Source organism: Oxyura jamaicensis, chromosome 13 (genome assembly GCF_011077185.1).
Source record: "Oxyura jamaicensis isolate SHBP4307 breed ruddy duck chromosome 13, BPBGC_Ojam_1.0, whole genome shotgun sequence".
In the NCBI taxonomy this organism is placed as follows: domain Eukaryota; kingdom Metazoa; phylum Chordata; class Aves; order Anseriformes; family Anatidae; genus Oxyura; species Oxyura jamaicensis.
In genome coordinates this window covers 18,054,162-18,068,987 of record NC_048905.1, presented here as the reverse complement: position 1 = coordinate 18,068,987, position 14,826 = coordinate 18,054,162, and the positions used below count along the sequence as shown (strand labels likewise).

Genomic DNA, 14,826 nt, shown 5'->3' with positions numbered 1-14,826 from the left:
CCAAAGACAACAGGAATGTAAATATGTTTTACGCCTAATTATGGAAAGTACTTTGGCAGGAGGCGACTGGGGACACAAAGAGCTTCTATTTGGGTTCTCCAGGCTATGGCCTCCATTCAGTACACAATTGGCAATATTTGGACAGTACAGGCCAGTTCCTTCCTTCGCAAGGTAACTTCCTCTGCCTGGCAGCCCTCGAGCAGGCTATAAAATGACCTTATGTTTAAGGACAGTGTCAAATTAAATAAGGAAAGGAGAAGTGCGCTCACTCGCTCTCCCTGCATCCCTCTGGTTGTTTTACAGCTCCCTTCTGCTTTGTCTTCAGGGCGCAGGCAGCTGCTCCCAGCAGTGCTGCCCGTGGCACTCCTGCCCACAGCGACACGCACAAAGCCTGACAAGCACACAGCGTGCCAGGGAGAAAATGAGGCAAAATAAAACACAGATATTAATCTTACAAGACTCTCTGTTTGGGTTCTGCCTCTCCCTCCTCTCCCCGCTCAGCTTCCAGCCCTCCCCAGGCAAATGCTCTCCTCTGACATGCCCGAATGCCTCCTGGCCTGCCAGCAGGCACAGCTTCACGAGCGCTCCCTTGCCATTCATTGCCCCGTCCCAACCTGCTACAACACACATCACTTCTGAAATCGGGCTGTGAAACCAAACAGAAAGCTTTCCATTGACACTCCAATGCATGTGCAGCAATTCAAAAGCCTTATTTTAAGTTTTACAGTGCTCCCACCTGAATAAATTAATTTTAAGTGCCACTTTTCCATTTGTGGATTAAGAAAAGTTGGGAGGTCTGGATGCCATAGCCAGGTACCAAAAGGTACCATGTTACACACTGCGTGGCTCTGTCAGTGTTGCTCTAATTCACAGTTACCATCACTGTGAAGCCCCGCAGAGCTCTCCCCCACGCAGCCCCCCAAGCGTGCCCATTCTCGCTGCTCAGACCCACAGACAGACAGCAGCGGGGCTGCGGCTCCCAGGGGTGACCACGAGCCATGAAGCCATGGGGGGACTCAAGCGTGACATGGCTCAGTGGAAAAAAAAATTACTAATACTAAACTTTTCCTAATCCACCCACCTTCCTGCTCCCCTCCGGAGCAGAACAGCTGCATTGTACCACGGGGTTTGCTCAGGCCAGAGCTAGAGCCTGTGCGGGAAAAGGAGGGCTCCTGCTGCCCGCCGGCACAGCTCCCTCCAGGGCTGGCTTCCTGCAGCCAGCCTGCTGGATACAGACGTGACCGTGGCCATGCTCGGCCATAAGGCACAGCATCAACCTGTAATGTGTATCTGTGTGGGTGTAAATGTATGTGCATGCAACAGATGTTGGCATGCTCACCGTATTGACATCCCTAGAGAAATCTGGAGAAGTAAGATGGAACAGGATCGCTGGCTCTGCTTTGGTTCGTCAGAAACTCAGGCATCTTTTGGGAGGAACCTGAATACAGAGAGAGAGGAGAGGGGGCAGGCAGAGGAAGGAGCAGAACAGGAACTTGTGTGTGCTGCAAAACCAGCCCCAGCCAGCACGGCTATTGCTTCAAAGTCACTACACTGCACATTAACTTTTGGACCACCACCTATATTTAATTTCCATGTCTACAATCACACGGAATGATTGTTGAGGTGTATCAGAGCATCAAAGGGTACAGGTCCGGAGGACAAATTTGTTCTCTGAGCACAGCTAAAAGATCTGAAGCTTTGTCCACAGAGGGAACATCTTACTTGTCTCACGGGGTGATACACATCTGCAGGTTTAACATCTTTTAGAAAGGACTGCCAGGTTTAAATCCTGGTCACAAAGAGCCCCATATCCAAATTTATATAAGCTTGTTTCCTTCCATTCAGCATACAAAAGGTTTGCTACAGCCCTTGGCACCCCTCTAGCAAAACGGAGCAGGTCTAAGTTTACTCTACTCATGCAAGGAAACTCCTCTGACAAGTCTAACACACGCGTTTGGCTGGGAAGGCTGCAGCACAGGGTTCCCTACTCCTTGCACAAACCAACCTTCCACAGTAATGCAGGGACAGAAGCACTAGGTGGCAAAAAAAGCCAGCAGGTCCTTATTAGTTGCACTCAGAAAATGAGCATTAAGGCACCTACAAAACTTCAGGTTGTTCAACAGCCGCTGTGATGGGTGTCAGCAGGGCCCGTACACCCATCGGTAGGGTTTACTGTTTGCAATGGAAGGACTGAACCCAGGGCTCACAAACATCCAAAGAAGGGGAGAAAGGGGTTAAACTCCCAAATTGTTACTGAATAAATGTTAAAGTACAAATAGCATCGTACTTGGATTTCTGTGCACTGCTTCCTTCCTGGTAATTGCAGTATAACAAAGCATCAAAATAAACAGTAATCCAAAAAAAAAGGCTAAAATTGGTCTGTTTTCCAGATGAGAAACATCTGCAGCAGTAGATCAGATCTTTTCTCTTTTTCCTGAGCAATTACTTAAACAATGTTACGCTCTCATAGGTAAAATTATTCTCCCAGCCTCTTCTATCACTTCATAAATTAAATCAGTATTTTTGGAAGGGAAGTAAAAATCAATAAAGACCTCTAGATAAATAAGAGCAAAAGACTCCCTCAGATGTAGTTGAGATGCCTGCCTTTGTGAACACTTCCTGTGCAGCCGTTCCCATTCCTAGCTACATTTTCTCAAACGGATGAGGAAAAAATCCCTCAAACGCTTACAATTTTTAAATAAGAGCATATTTTTTCTGGAACTAAAATGAATAAGAGAAGGGTAGGATTAGACCAACGCATTAACTGTCTGACTTGTTACCAGACAATAAAGAAGGGCAGTTGCGTTAGCTTTGGAACCACTACTGCCAATTATGAAAGCATTGTGTTTGCCATACACATTGATTAGAAAAACTGTTTATTTGAACTAATAAGCAGTAAATGAGCTGAAATTGTCTTTTCTTTATTTTTAATATGATAAATGGAATAAACTGCGGGTACATCTGCTCTGAGCCTCTTTTCCACAATACGTTATGCCTGAAAAGCCTGAAAAATGCTCTTTGCTATTCCAACATTTCAAATTACTGATTTTCTCCAAAGCATTACCTACAAAACATACATCAGTGCTTGCATGGTTCAGTCCTCGCATGGTTCAGTCCTCATTCTGCATTTAGTTCATCCTCCGAGCTAAACCACAGGGCACGGACAGAACAGAGGCACTCACCTCCCAGTAAATGACGGGCACCTTACCGCAGCCTTGCGAGCACCTCTGGGCACATTGGCACAGCTCAAATAGTTGGGTTCACACTCTCCTCAGGCACGTGTGTGGTGGTGGCAGCCTCCTGGGCAGGTCCTGGGCTGGGCTGGCAGCAGCCCGCAGACCCCCCCAGCAGCAGCCTGAAGGCCCCCACTGCCCCCAGGACCCCCGGGTGGGGTGCATGGCTGCAGCTCCTCGGCTGACAGTGCTTGGGTCAACTGGTCCAGAGAGATTTGTGTCAGGAAAGCCTGGGGTGCAATAATAGAAAGAAGACAGAGGGCCCGAACTGGTTCTTCTAACAACAATTTTTAATGTATGTACATCTTTAACTTTACCGTTGACTGGCTGTATTTCCCTGAGCTTCCTCCCGGTACAAGCAGCCCCTGGGCATTCTGAGTGGGGATGCACACACAAACTGAGGGGTTTTTTTAATTATTTTTCAGAAAGCCACCAAAAAGCCAAAGAGGCCATGCACTCACCTGTATAATATGGCAGCAGCCCCTCGGCTAGCGAGCCCACCGCCGTGCCTTCCAGGGGGCGAGCACCGAGCTTCCGGACAAGTGCCTGCTGCGGCATCAGGCAGGTTCCCTGCTGAGTTCAGCTGGACAGAAAACCTGCAAACAGAGGGGAAAAGAGTGTCAGCAGATAATGAACACCTTATTTTAGCCTGTGGTCAAGTAATTTGCTTTTCTGAGGAGGGATTTTTTTTTTTATTGTACTTGGTGGGGTTTTTAGGGCAACCACGGTAAAGTTTCTCCATAAAGGAAAAGCAAACAGCTGAAGAGTCTTCCCCGGGCTTTAAGTCTCCCTGCAGAGAGTAAACCATGAAGTGTTTGTTAAAATCCTAATCTGATTTAAGACTGCTTTTGACCATGTTAGGGAAGGAAGTGCTGGCTGTCGATGCCCCGTCCAGCTGGGCTTTTAAAATACCATATCAAAGGGAATCGCTATCAAGCAACCTGCACAGACCTGTTACAGCTATATATTGATATTCCAAGCAAACCGCTCAGTATTTGGCTGCAACAAACAGCAAACCCTCTGACAGCAGCCCATCACGTTCCTCCCTCGTGGAGCAGCAGGAGGTGGCACTGATGCTACGTTTTGGTTGCAGAGATGTTCTCAGCCCCCTGGCCAGCAGCACCTGCTGCTGATGGAGAAGCAGCCACCAAGCCACGCTGCTGCACCTCTCTCTTGGTGAGGAAGGGAGCAGACATGCTCCTGGGGACAGGCAGCACCACAGCCTGCCAAGAAAGCCGAGAGGCTGCAGCTCACCACCCCGCTGCCCTGGCCTCGCCACCGCAGTGGGGAGCATGCAGAAGCAGGGGATCAGGGCCACTGGGGTCTCCGCAGCTCCGAGCGGTGCAGCAGGGCTTTAACGTCAGGCAGCGCACAGCAAAGCCTAATGAGCGAAGTTGTTTTGAGAGCACAAAGTGTCCTTATTCTTCAAAAAATGGAAATTTTGTGAGATGTCCGCAGGCAAGCCAAGGAAAACACAAACCGCATGCCTGCCGTGGCACGGGGGCACAAACGCTGTTATTGTTAATGTGACAAAGTCGCATGTCTAGTCACACAAATTACCAGAATGCAGAATTCCCGAGTTTAAAGGAAAACAAAAGTACTGTTAAAATGAGCCACGCTTAGGCCAGGGCACGCTTGACTGCATTCCTTCAAATGCTTCCGAGCTTCCTTGCTTTTGGGAGAAGAGAGAGAGAAACCGGGATCTCCCTTACTCTGTACCAAGCAGTATCAGCAATTTGAATGTACAACAACAACAACAAAATCAAAATAGGCTCTAACTGCCTTGGATAACCTCTTCCTGCTGCCATCCACTCAAGGTCCTAGCTGAAAGCCTTGGTGCAGGTAGCTGAGGGGGTCACCTGCAGGTCCCTGGTGGAACATCAGCAAACGCATATATACGTATATATTTTATTATTTTTTTGTTACGCCACCCACTGTTTAATTTATTTCAATACCTTATTACTCTCTGGATCATCCCATTTTGCTGACACAACGAGCAGCAGTCTGTGGGATACCCAGAAGCGCAGCCTGGCACAGGCAGAGCTGTGCCGCCGTGCAGGGCTCTGCTGTGCCAGGAGCCACGCAGCCAGAGCGACAGCCCTGGCTTCACAGCATTTACAGAGGGGAAAAACAGGAACTTTAAAGATTTAAGCCCTTGACATCTGGATTCTGTCATTGTAATAGGATAAAACAAAACTGTGATCCAGCCTTCTTTGGTCAGGCGCAGATCAGGAGATGAACTTCCACATCTCAGCTCGGCGTGTCGTTATTTTCTGTACGCACAGTCCCCCCAGGAGATTCTCAGGAGCATGGATTGCAACATGAAAACCAAGGCCCCAGTGCACCAGGATCAGAAACGTGTGTTAACTGGAAAGATTTCTGAAGAGTTTCCTTGGCTAGAGCTGATAAGCAGAGGTTTTGCCTTGGAACTGTTTACAAATCCTGGCTCCAGAAAAGCTTAAGAGAATCAATGTGATCATTCACACAGAACTGGTATGCGTGCTTCAAGATTCAGGTGTCAGTTCTGGGGAGATCGAATAGCATGGTTCTTTGAGGGAAAAAAATGCTCTTCTATGTGCCAACACACATTTAGTCATGACTGCAGCTCTCATGTTACTGGGTTCCAGCTTGAACATGGCCTAAAGAGCTGTTTCAGCCCAACAATTACTTAATGTTTTTCAGAAATTTTCAGGAGGTAGGAACAGGGGAAAGACAACATGAGGAACCTTCCTTCTATTCCAAGAGCAACTTTTAAAGAGCAAGATGACCTTTAGTTCAGTAGAATGTGCTTATGTAGCAAGAAGGTTATATTTTTTTAAATGATCCCTTTTCAAACAATTAAAATACACACCCACACCATATGCAAGTACGCAAGTCAAAAATCTCTGCTTTACATCATGCACAGCACTTTTAAATGACATCTCCTTTTTCCGGGGTGGAAAATCACAGTCAGCATTTGTATATAAATATTATTACACAGCTTGAACGTACAAGCCAGGAAACAGAGTGCTGCATGACAACGTGCTAAAAATTCCTTGCTGCATTTTTTTTACATTAAGAACCCAGCCCTGTCTGTACAGTAATTCCATTGTCACACACAGCTCACAGCGGCTTGCAGTTCTCACAGCTACAGCACCAGCACTTCATCAGAAAAGTGAAGCGCAGCCACGCATAGGAAATCCTCTCCTCCTCTTGTGGCAGCGATGCACCGCTCTCCTGAATCCTGCAGGTCAGAGCTGCACACACGTTAAATGCCTGGCTATTGTCATGCTCCCACTACACCTGTGACTACGAACAGGAACATCTGAATTAGGAGCATCAGCATTTCTTCCAAAAGGACACAGACGAAGAGGTCACGTTGACATGCATTCTCTTTAAAGTAATCCATCCTAATAGTAAAAATATGCTTTATTTGATTGACTTCCAACCACCACAAACCTCTTTCCCAGCCTACAAGTGACTAACAGGGCCAAAGACCAGGACTCGACTTTGGTTTTGGCTAAGACAAAGCATAGGGATCTGTTTACCTTGCAGTAACAGGAGTCTGTCTACTGAGTAGCATCAGATCCCAATTTCTCCTGGGAGATTTTATCTTGTTATTCTAGGGTTAGTGAGACAAAAGTTTATTAGTCCTGGGCCTTCCCATCCCCACACAACAAAGTACATAACCTGAGACTGCAGTCTCCAACCTTCAGTTCATCAAGTTCTCCAGTATCAAATGGTGAACTATTATATTGCTAACCACCCCTTTATATTTGAAATTTGGCCTATTTCTGCCCACGTGCATCACCCAGTGCTCGTCCTCATCAGATTTTGTCTGCCCCATGCAGTGCCTACCTTTCTCCCTTGCTCGTTCCCCCCACCCCCGAGAGCAGCCTGGCCCACCTGAGCTTCTTGCCGCAGAAGGAAGCTGTGTGCCAGCCAGCTGTGTGCCACCCAAAAAACAGAAAACTAACAAGGGACAGAAACAGGAGAGTGCCACCATCGCCTCCATTAGCCAGTGGGAGGGGAACAAGATGTAGCGGTGCTAAGAGCAGCAGGGGACACGGATTTTAGGGCACAGGGAAATCCTTACACCTGCTACAAATGGTTTGGCAGTGAGATGGGGGGAAGATAGGACTGCCCATTAGGGACACCCACGGCTGGCCTGGGAGCAGAGCTGCTGGTAACAGCGGAGAAACACCCGCAGCACGAGGGGAGGTGAGCAGGGAGGCTCCAACGCTGAGCGAGCTGGGGGCTGCAGGCACCGCTGGCTGCCTGCCCCACTGCCCCTGCAGCCCCATGTCTCCTCCTTTCTGCACATCCTCCTCCGAACCCGAACGTCAATATTGCATTCAAATATTGAACAGTTTTCTTTGGCAAGGAGATACAAAGCTGACCGCTTCCTACCTCCAAATGGTAGCAGCTTGCACCATGGCTCCACACGCAGCCCATCGTCTTCGGGTTTCTCCGAGCACAGAGGCGCTCCCGAGCGCCTTCCTTCCTGCCGTCCGCCCGCGGATCGATGCGGTGCTTCCCAGCCCCTCCGCCTCAAGGTCAGGAAAACAGGGCTTGCAAAAGCAAGCTAATATTAATTTCAAATGCTATCTGCTTTTGTTTGTCAGTAAGCAGGACTAATCACTGGGCAGAGGAAACACGTCGCCTGAACTTTGTTGCCCAGACTGGTTGTCTTTGGGCAGCGAGTCTCTAACATCAGTAAGATCACTGACTCGCAGGGAAAAAAGAAAAACTGAAGAAAACCAGGAATGGGGGAGAAAAAAAACATGAAGGTGTCCAAAAAGGATTTCATAAGCAACAAAGCAAGACAGAAAAGCTTTTCAAGATTTGTTAAAGACAAATCATTAAACATTTACTTTTCTTCCTGTTGCTGTTTGAAGTTTCCACATTACCGTGCCATTCACTGTGCGAAACGACTGGAACCGATGGGCATTTTGGCAGCACGGACAGCTGGCTGTGGCCCAGCAGAGCTGTCATAACATTGTGATATACAACATCAGAGATGTTCTTTAAAAATAAAAAAATAAAAAAATGTAAATTCTGTGAAAGGTAACAGGTTAAAGCCACAAAGAAGTGTTTTTCAAGTGTTAAAAAAATTCCTTTGAAATTATGTGTTTTCCAGTCTACAACTTTTTAATGGATATAACCTGGGTATTTTCAAAGCAGGGACAGGAGGAAAGTAGTCGGGAAAATATTTAAGTGTTAGAATATGGTAATTACGTACATATATGTGACTCCGTAATGCCCAGCAATACTTCTAAGAGGGAAGGGCTGGCTTAGTTTTATTCCACTGCCGTAGCCCAGGCAATGATGGGCAGCGAGGGGAGTGGAGCGGTGCCACGGGGACAGGCTGGCCCTGGGCTGGGGCTCCACGCACGGCATGGGGCAGGGCAAGCAGCATCTTCATCCTTTTTCTATGATATATATTATATATACACATCAGAATAAATAAAAAAAAAAAAGTTTAAAATTGTTGCATGGGGTTGGAAAAGGAGGCCACACCAAATCACGTTAGCGTTACAGGACAGGAGCAGCGATGGTTAAGACACCCATTTAATCATCCCCAGTCCTGTGGAAACAGCAAAGAACTGCAATACAGCATGGTTTTACAGTACACAAAAATATCGTTTTACATCAGCCTGCCACCTAGGTAGCTGCAGAGCGCTGACACCATCCCCAGTAAAGTTCTTGCATTTTAAACCTTAACCTCAGCAGCAAAAGAAACCAGTTAACAGAAATGCTGCTAACTACTGCAGCAGCTAAGCTGGAATTAAATACCTCCCTTTTTGCTATAACTTCCATAAACTTAAGTTTCACAAAACTTAAGTTTATGAAAACTACAAAAATTAAGTTTATTTTTCATAAACTTAAGTTTGTGAAATTTACAGCAATTCCAGATGGAGCCTTGCAGTGCAAAGTTACACAGCTTTTCAGGAGAGTTCTAGCTTTCTGTTCAGTACTGGCAAGAATTCCAGGGCAGAAGGCAGTATTTTATCAGGCTGCTGTCTGTAATTTCTAGCTCTCTTTATGAGCCAGTGCTGAAGAAGTGAGAACAATCCCAATACTTGGATTTTTCAGGATCAAACTGGCCTGCTAGAGCAAGATGAACACCAAAAGGCTTGTAAAGCACTGCCTTGTGGTCACTATGACTTTTAACACCAGTAATTTCCCACAGTGTTGCTTTATTTGTCAGGGAACACAGTTTCCTCCACATTAAAATTAATTTCTTAGTCACAAGTAAATGGATAGGTTTTTGAGAAAGATGCTAGCAGGTAACTGGCTGATAGCTTCAATTCTTCCTTTACATTTCAATATATATATGCACCAACTCTCACAAGCCTGGGCACCCAGTGTCCCCGGGACTGCCCTGCACAGACCAGCTGTAAGGCTGCAAGCTCCGATACGATGCGGGATGCTCTGCAGAAGGGACCTCACTGCTGCTGAGTTTCATAAGACCTGGGGTCGGGGCTCCCAGGCACGCAGAGAGAATGGGAATAGCAACACTTCCACTGCCCTGAAAATATGTTTGCATTTGTTCATTTTGTTGCTAAAAATGCTCAAGTCACATGGGAATGCCTGGGAATGCAGCCCAGGAATTTCATTTGTAAGCAGAATTGTATTTCTGGAGATTATTGACCTGAACTGTAAATAAATATTCTGGGAAAAAAAATAGAAAGATTCACAATTTATGCTCCTTGAGATGATCTACTCAACCCGAAACACTTGGAAAGATTTCCCATGGGGCTCTCACCAATCCACTCTCAAGTGGCTGAGTCCTGCAGGTTGTTAAATAACCCCCAGTCCCTTCCGCCGGTGCTGAGTGGATCCAGTTTCAGGTCTGGAGCCTATGATGGGAAAATCCATATCTAAGATTTACAGAGTCTCTGTCTGATAACACGTTTTGTTATTCTGCCAGTTGGACAGCAGGAAAGATCACAGCAGCCTCAGCAGAGAATCCTGTTTATTCGTTACAGCCAGCTCGTATCTGCTCTCTACCCCAAGGACTCCTAGCTGTGCAAACTACAGTTATGTGGAGCTGTGAATCTAAAACCTTTATTCTGGTGAGGTACCAACTTCAGAGTTTGCACTTACCTTAGTGGATCTTTTCATCTTGGTGAATTGCAAATTGCTGATATACTGAGGTCAGATTTTGATACTAGGAGACAGCCCGCACATGGCAAACATTAACCAGCCCGGTATCCTCTAAAGGAAGGAAACGAATCAGCAAACACCTTCAAACTGGCAACATTCTGAAAAGCAAGTGCAAAAGACAGTGTGCTCAGCTGGAATTAAAGCTGCCAGGCAAGTCAGATGTAATTGCAAAAAATAAAGAACTAAACTACCTGATCCTGCAGAAAATTCGCATACCTCAGGCTTACAGCCCAATAATCCCAGTGCTGTAACTGGGAATCTTATTGCACCAACGCCAGATAACTGCATGGATCCAGAGACCTAGATGTGCCAGCATGATTCTGTCACTTAAACACCGAGCAGCTAAATGCTCTTTGGGATTGCAGGTAAAATAAAAATTCTGCTCAGGTCTATGGTGGACCCCTTAGCGTTCATTTTACGTTTTATGAACTTTTATCCTACTTCCCTGAGCTCATGGTTTAGTTAATGGCGTGGGTTCAGTTACTACAATTGTTCATAAACACTAAATTATTCATGTAGAACCAGGTCAATAGATATTAAAAGCTGAAGTTACAAAACAAAAGTCAATGGTGAATTACTGCAGAAAGCAAAAGTGCTGGCGTAATGGTTCCCATCTCAAACACCGCACTTATGGGCTGCTGCTACGAGGCAGGTGTCAGTGCTGGAAGTCACCTGAAAGCAACCAAGAGGACGCACTTTGGAAAATATTTCCCACTGGTGTCATCCCAAAGCACCTCAGGAGCTCACTGCTACCCTGGGGTGCACCCATCACATTCCTGAGGCATCATGTTCCCTCCAAGATGGAAGGCACAGCTTCCCCACTGGGTCAGGTGTTTGCTGCATGGAGTTTTGTTGACGTTTGCCTCATTATTTTCTCTTAAACCATTCTGAATGAACTGGTACAGAACTTCACACAGCAGATTGTTGCCACAGCACCAGTTCGAGACTGAAGAGCATCCTTTAGACCAGACGTCTTTCATGGGCCCATGCCCCAGAAGCCAAAGCCGCTTCCCATTCCTTGGGTTAGAAATAAAACTGAACGTTTCCATAGCCAGGTAAGGCCACAGAGCAGAACTGCACGGGAAGGAAGGAAATGAAGCACAGCCAGCGTTAATTATGCAAAGCAAGATGTGACTTAAAGGATGTGAGTAATGTCTGGATGCAAGCAACAGGTGCCTGATAAGGCAGGAGGAAACCCAGACCTTTCATCTGCGCCGCAGGAGCGGACAACTGCGATAGCCCCATTTATAACTGAGATAACGAGGCCTAGACACCTCGAGGGTGGACTGCAATGCTTATGAAGTAATCTGAAGAAGAGGGGATGCCGCCGCCCTTGTGCCAGGGAGCTGGGCTTCTGGACAGAGGCCCCTGCTGCACACTGCAGCGCTTCAAGGCAGCGAGATAACAGCAAGATAAAGCTCGGGAACGCTCTTGTGATCACTGCGGGAAGGGGTCCGGTACTCCCCTTCACCCACCAGAAATACAGGGCCTGCTTCAACACCCACCCATGGGTACATTTTGGGCAAGCGACAGGCTCAGACACTTCCAACCCTCCCAGCTCTGCCAGACATAAAGGCTCACAAACAGCCTTCAAGAGCTGTACCCCATCCTCCTATCCCTGCAGCTAAGCAGGCACCTGATGTTGTTTGGCATCTGTTTTGTGGCACTTGTTTTCAGTTTGGCATCTCCACACAGCCCTCGTGCAGGCTGTGGTGAGCGGCAGCACGAGCTGTCAGTGTAGCAAGCACCGTTTTGCCCATGTTTTTGTCATTCCCCACCCACCCCCTCTTACTTACTTCTAGGTAGCACAGACCAGGCCCCATAACTGTTGTTAGCAATGCACCAGAGGAGGAGTATTCTTACAGCAACATTCACACAAATTATCTGGCATACGTGACAATATCTGATAAAACATCAGTAGGCCTGACTTTTCCTACTCTGTTTGTGGTTAAAATCATCACAGGCAAACGCATCAGAAACACACGATGCTGCCCAGGATTGATTTGCAGCAGTGCATTTCCATGCTTGGGAAATATCACCTCAGTGGATTAAAAGGCAAAGACCCAGTCATTCAGGTTTTATGAGCCATTTCTAAGAGTTAGGTGAGAAATAAAGTGTGATTCCCTTTTATTATTTTAATAGGAAATTTTAATCTGCAGCTTCCGTTCTTATAATGTAGGCAGAAATGGTTAAGTAAATAATGAGAAGCGAGAAGTTCTCCTCCTTGTGTTACCAACAGATGGCAAAACTACCCATAAGGGCATCCTCTGGTTTCACAAGGCAAGGCCAGATTTAAAAACATCCTCTGTAACAGTTTGAAGCCACTGCAATTCTGCATGCAAATTAGAAAATCGCACATGCGGTGTCAGCTTAGGTACAGAATTAGCTGCTGCTTCATGCAGGGGTGCTGCTTGTGTGCTGTCTCACCATAAGGCTGCGAACGTCAGCCAGAAGGGATTTGCAGACACATGAAAACCTCAGCAGATAAAGCCTACACATGTGCTCTTGATCCAGCTTAAAGATAGTAAAATGCCAAATGACCAAAGATTTAACATGGCTAAACATTCACAACGTCTCAGGAGCTTAATTTATGCATTCCCGAGGGAATTGCACTTTCACTTCGCTAAATTGCCTGCATATTTGCTTTTTTCTGATGGCAGATTAGGAACCCTGCATTTCCTTAAAGCACCAGCTTTTGGCCGCGACACCCACGCCCACCCTGGAGCCCTGCCAGCCCGCACTCTGCGCAGGCAGGGCTGGAGCGCCGTGCTGCAGCGCGATCCTCCGCGAGTGAGCCCAGGCAGCGGCTGCGGGCGACGCTCGGCTGCTCCCCACCAGCCCAGCCCCAGGCCCGGGCCAGCAGCAGCGCAGTGGGGAGGAAGAAACTTTCAACGAGTGCCTGCCCCTCTGAGCACAAGCGAGCCCCAGGGTTTAGCTTATGTCACTGTTAAGTCTCTGTGTGATAACTTTGCGAAAAGCACAAACCTGAAAGCCCAGAGGAAAGTTGCTCTCCCCGCAGCGAGCTGTGGCAGCATTCGCTTCCTGGGCACCGGAGAGGGTTCGAGGAGCTCTGCCTGCATGCAGGAGAAAATGAGATCTGATCCACACACCAAAAACCCTGAAGTCACTCATTTAGCGTGCTCCCTTTGACTTGTCAGGCTGTAAAGGGAACTGTGGTTTTATTTATTTTGTTAAGGCCAGGAAAACAAATAAAACCGGGTAGCAGGGGACATTCCTCTAAGGCAGACCCAGCTCCTGAGCCCTGAAGCCCCACGTGCGCTCAGAAGCAGACTGCATGTGTGCACCACGCCAAGCCCCCAGGGAAGGTTCCTGTGCAGGGCTGGGTTACACGAGTGGCTCCTTCATGCAGTGTAACTGCTGCTGCACGCAGCTCTGGGGGAACGTACAAGACACCTGCAACCCCAGAGCCCAAATCTACTATGAAACCAACAGTGATCAACAGCAACACAGCAACAGGACACAAAACGTCTGATTCAGATGTCATTTTTCTGGAGCCTGTTGCTGAGTTAATCAGCACTAATCAGTACCAACAACAGGTGAAACCTTATCACCTGGGGGGCGGCAGTAATAATCCAAAGAGAGCACTGAATATGGTGGTGGCACACAAGGAGAGTTGTATTTCTGTTGCTCATGATTTGAAAGAGGAAATCCTGAACACTTCTCAGTATTTGCTACTACCAAAGAGAGCTGAATTTCTCAGCACCTCGTTGAATTTGGCTTCCATCCAAATACCCAAATCCACATCCCTAATAACTAACTCTGGGTTGCAATGTGCATGTCATCATAGATCTACTAATTGCAGGACAAAAAGACTGCAAAGCATCTAGCTAGATGATGGGTGTTTTCTGTCTTCAATGGGAAGGAAAAATATTTTGGAGGTTCCAGGAACAGGCAGCATAAGCTGGACAAGTATTTTGTTGCTACATGCAGTTTCAGTAAAACAAATATGGTCTGAACCTGACAGTCAAACTAATGCAAAGCCCTAAAGAAAATAGGAATGTAGCTTCTATCACAAAACATAGGCAGCTTCTTGGCTCTTCTAAGGATAAGCAAGAAAAGAATCAAGGAATTTACTTTACAGGCAATGCAGTTGCGGCAGCACTATAATCATCCCAGCAAAGAAATCATGTTCAGAAATCTACATCAATTTCAGGGTTTAAATGGGCATGAAATGAATAAGCTATTAATTTCCTGAAAAAAAAAAAAAAAAAAAAAAAGGCGTGCCAGCTCTGTATCACTGGCACTGCAAACAGACATAAACATATTACAAGCCTCAGGATAAGTGGTATTTCTTCTAGAGCCTCAGCTTCCAGCGTCACACCATGGTAACGTGAAGTCCCTTGCTGGTGCCCTTCGTCAACACCACAGAACCCTCTGTGAGGACAGCCTCATCCTTCCGGGCAGTAGCATGATGTTTTTACAG

General features: G+C 46.9%; 1 long non-coding RNA gene across 2 annotated transcripts in view; it reads right to left on the bottom strand.

Moving 5' to 3' along the window:
- Window positions 1-14,826, bottom strand: part of LOC118173846 — a 28,867-nt gene that overhangs the window by 11,504 nt on the left and 2,537 nt on the right. Inside the window, exons 1-4 of one of the 2 annotated variants that reach the window (XR_004754413.1) lie at window positions 9,982-11,222; window positions 8,087-8,237; window positions 3,695-3,829; window positions 3,183-3,463 (exon numbers count right to left, since the gene is read on the bottom strand). This is a non-coding gene — a long non-coding RNA (uncharacterized LOC118173846). Of the gene's footprint in view, window positions 1-3,182; window positions 3,464-3,694; window positions 3,830-8,086; window positions 8,238-9,981; window positions 11,223-14,826 lie in introns of those variants that run through there. The other variant, XR_004754414.1, reaches the window with a different exon arrangement.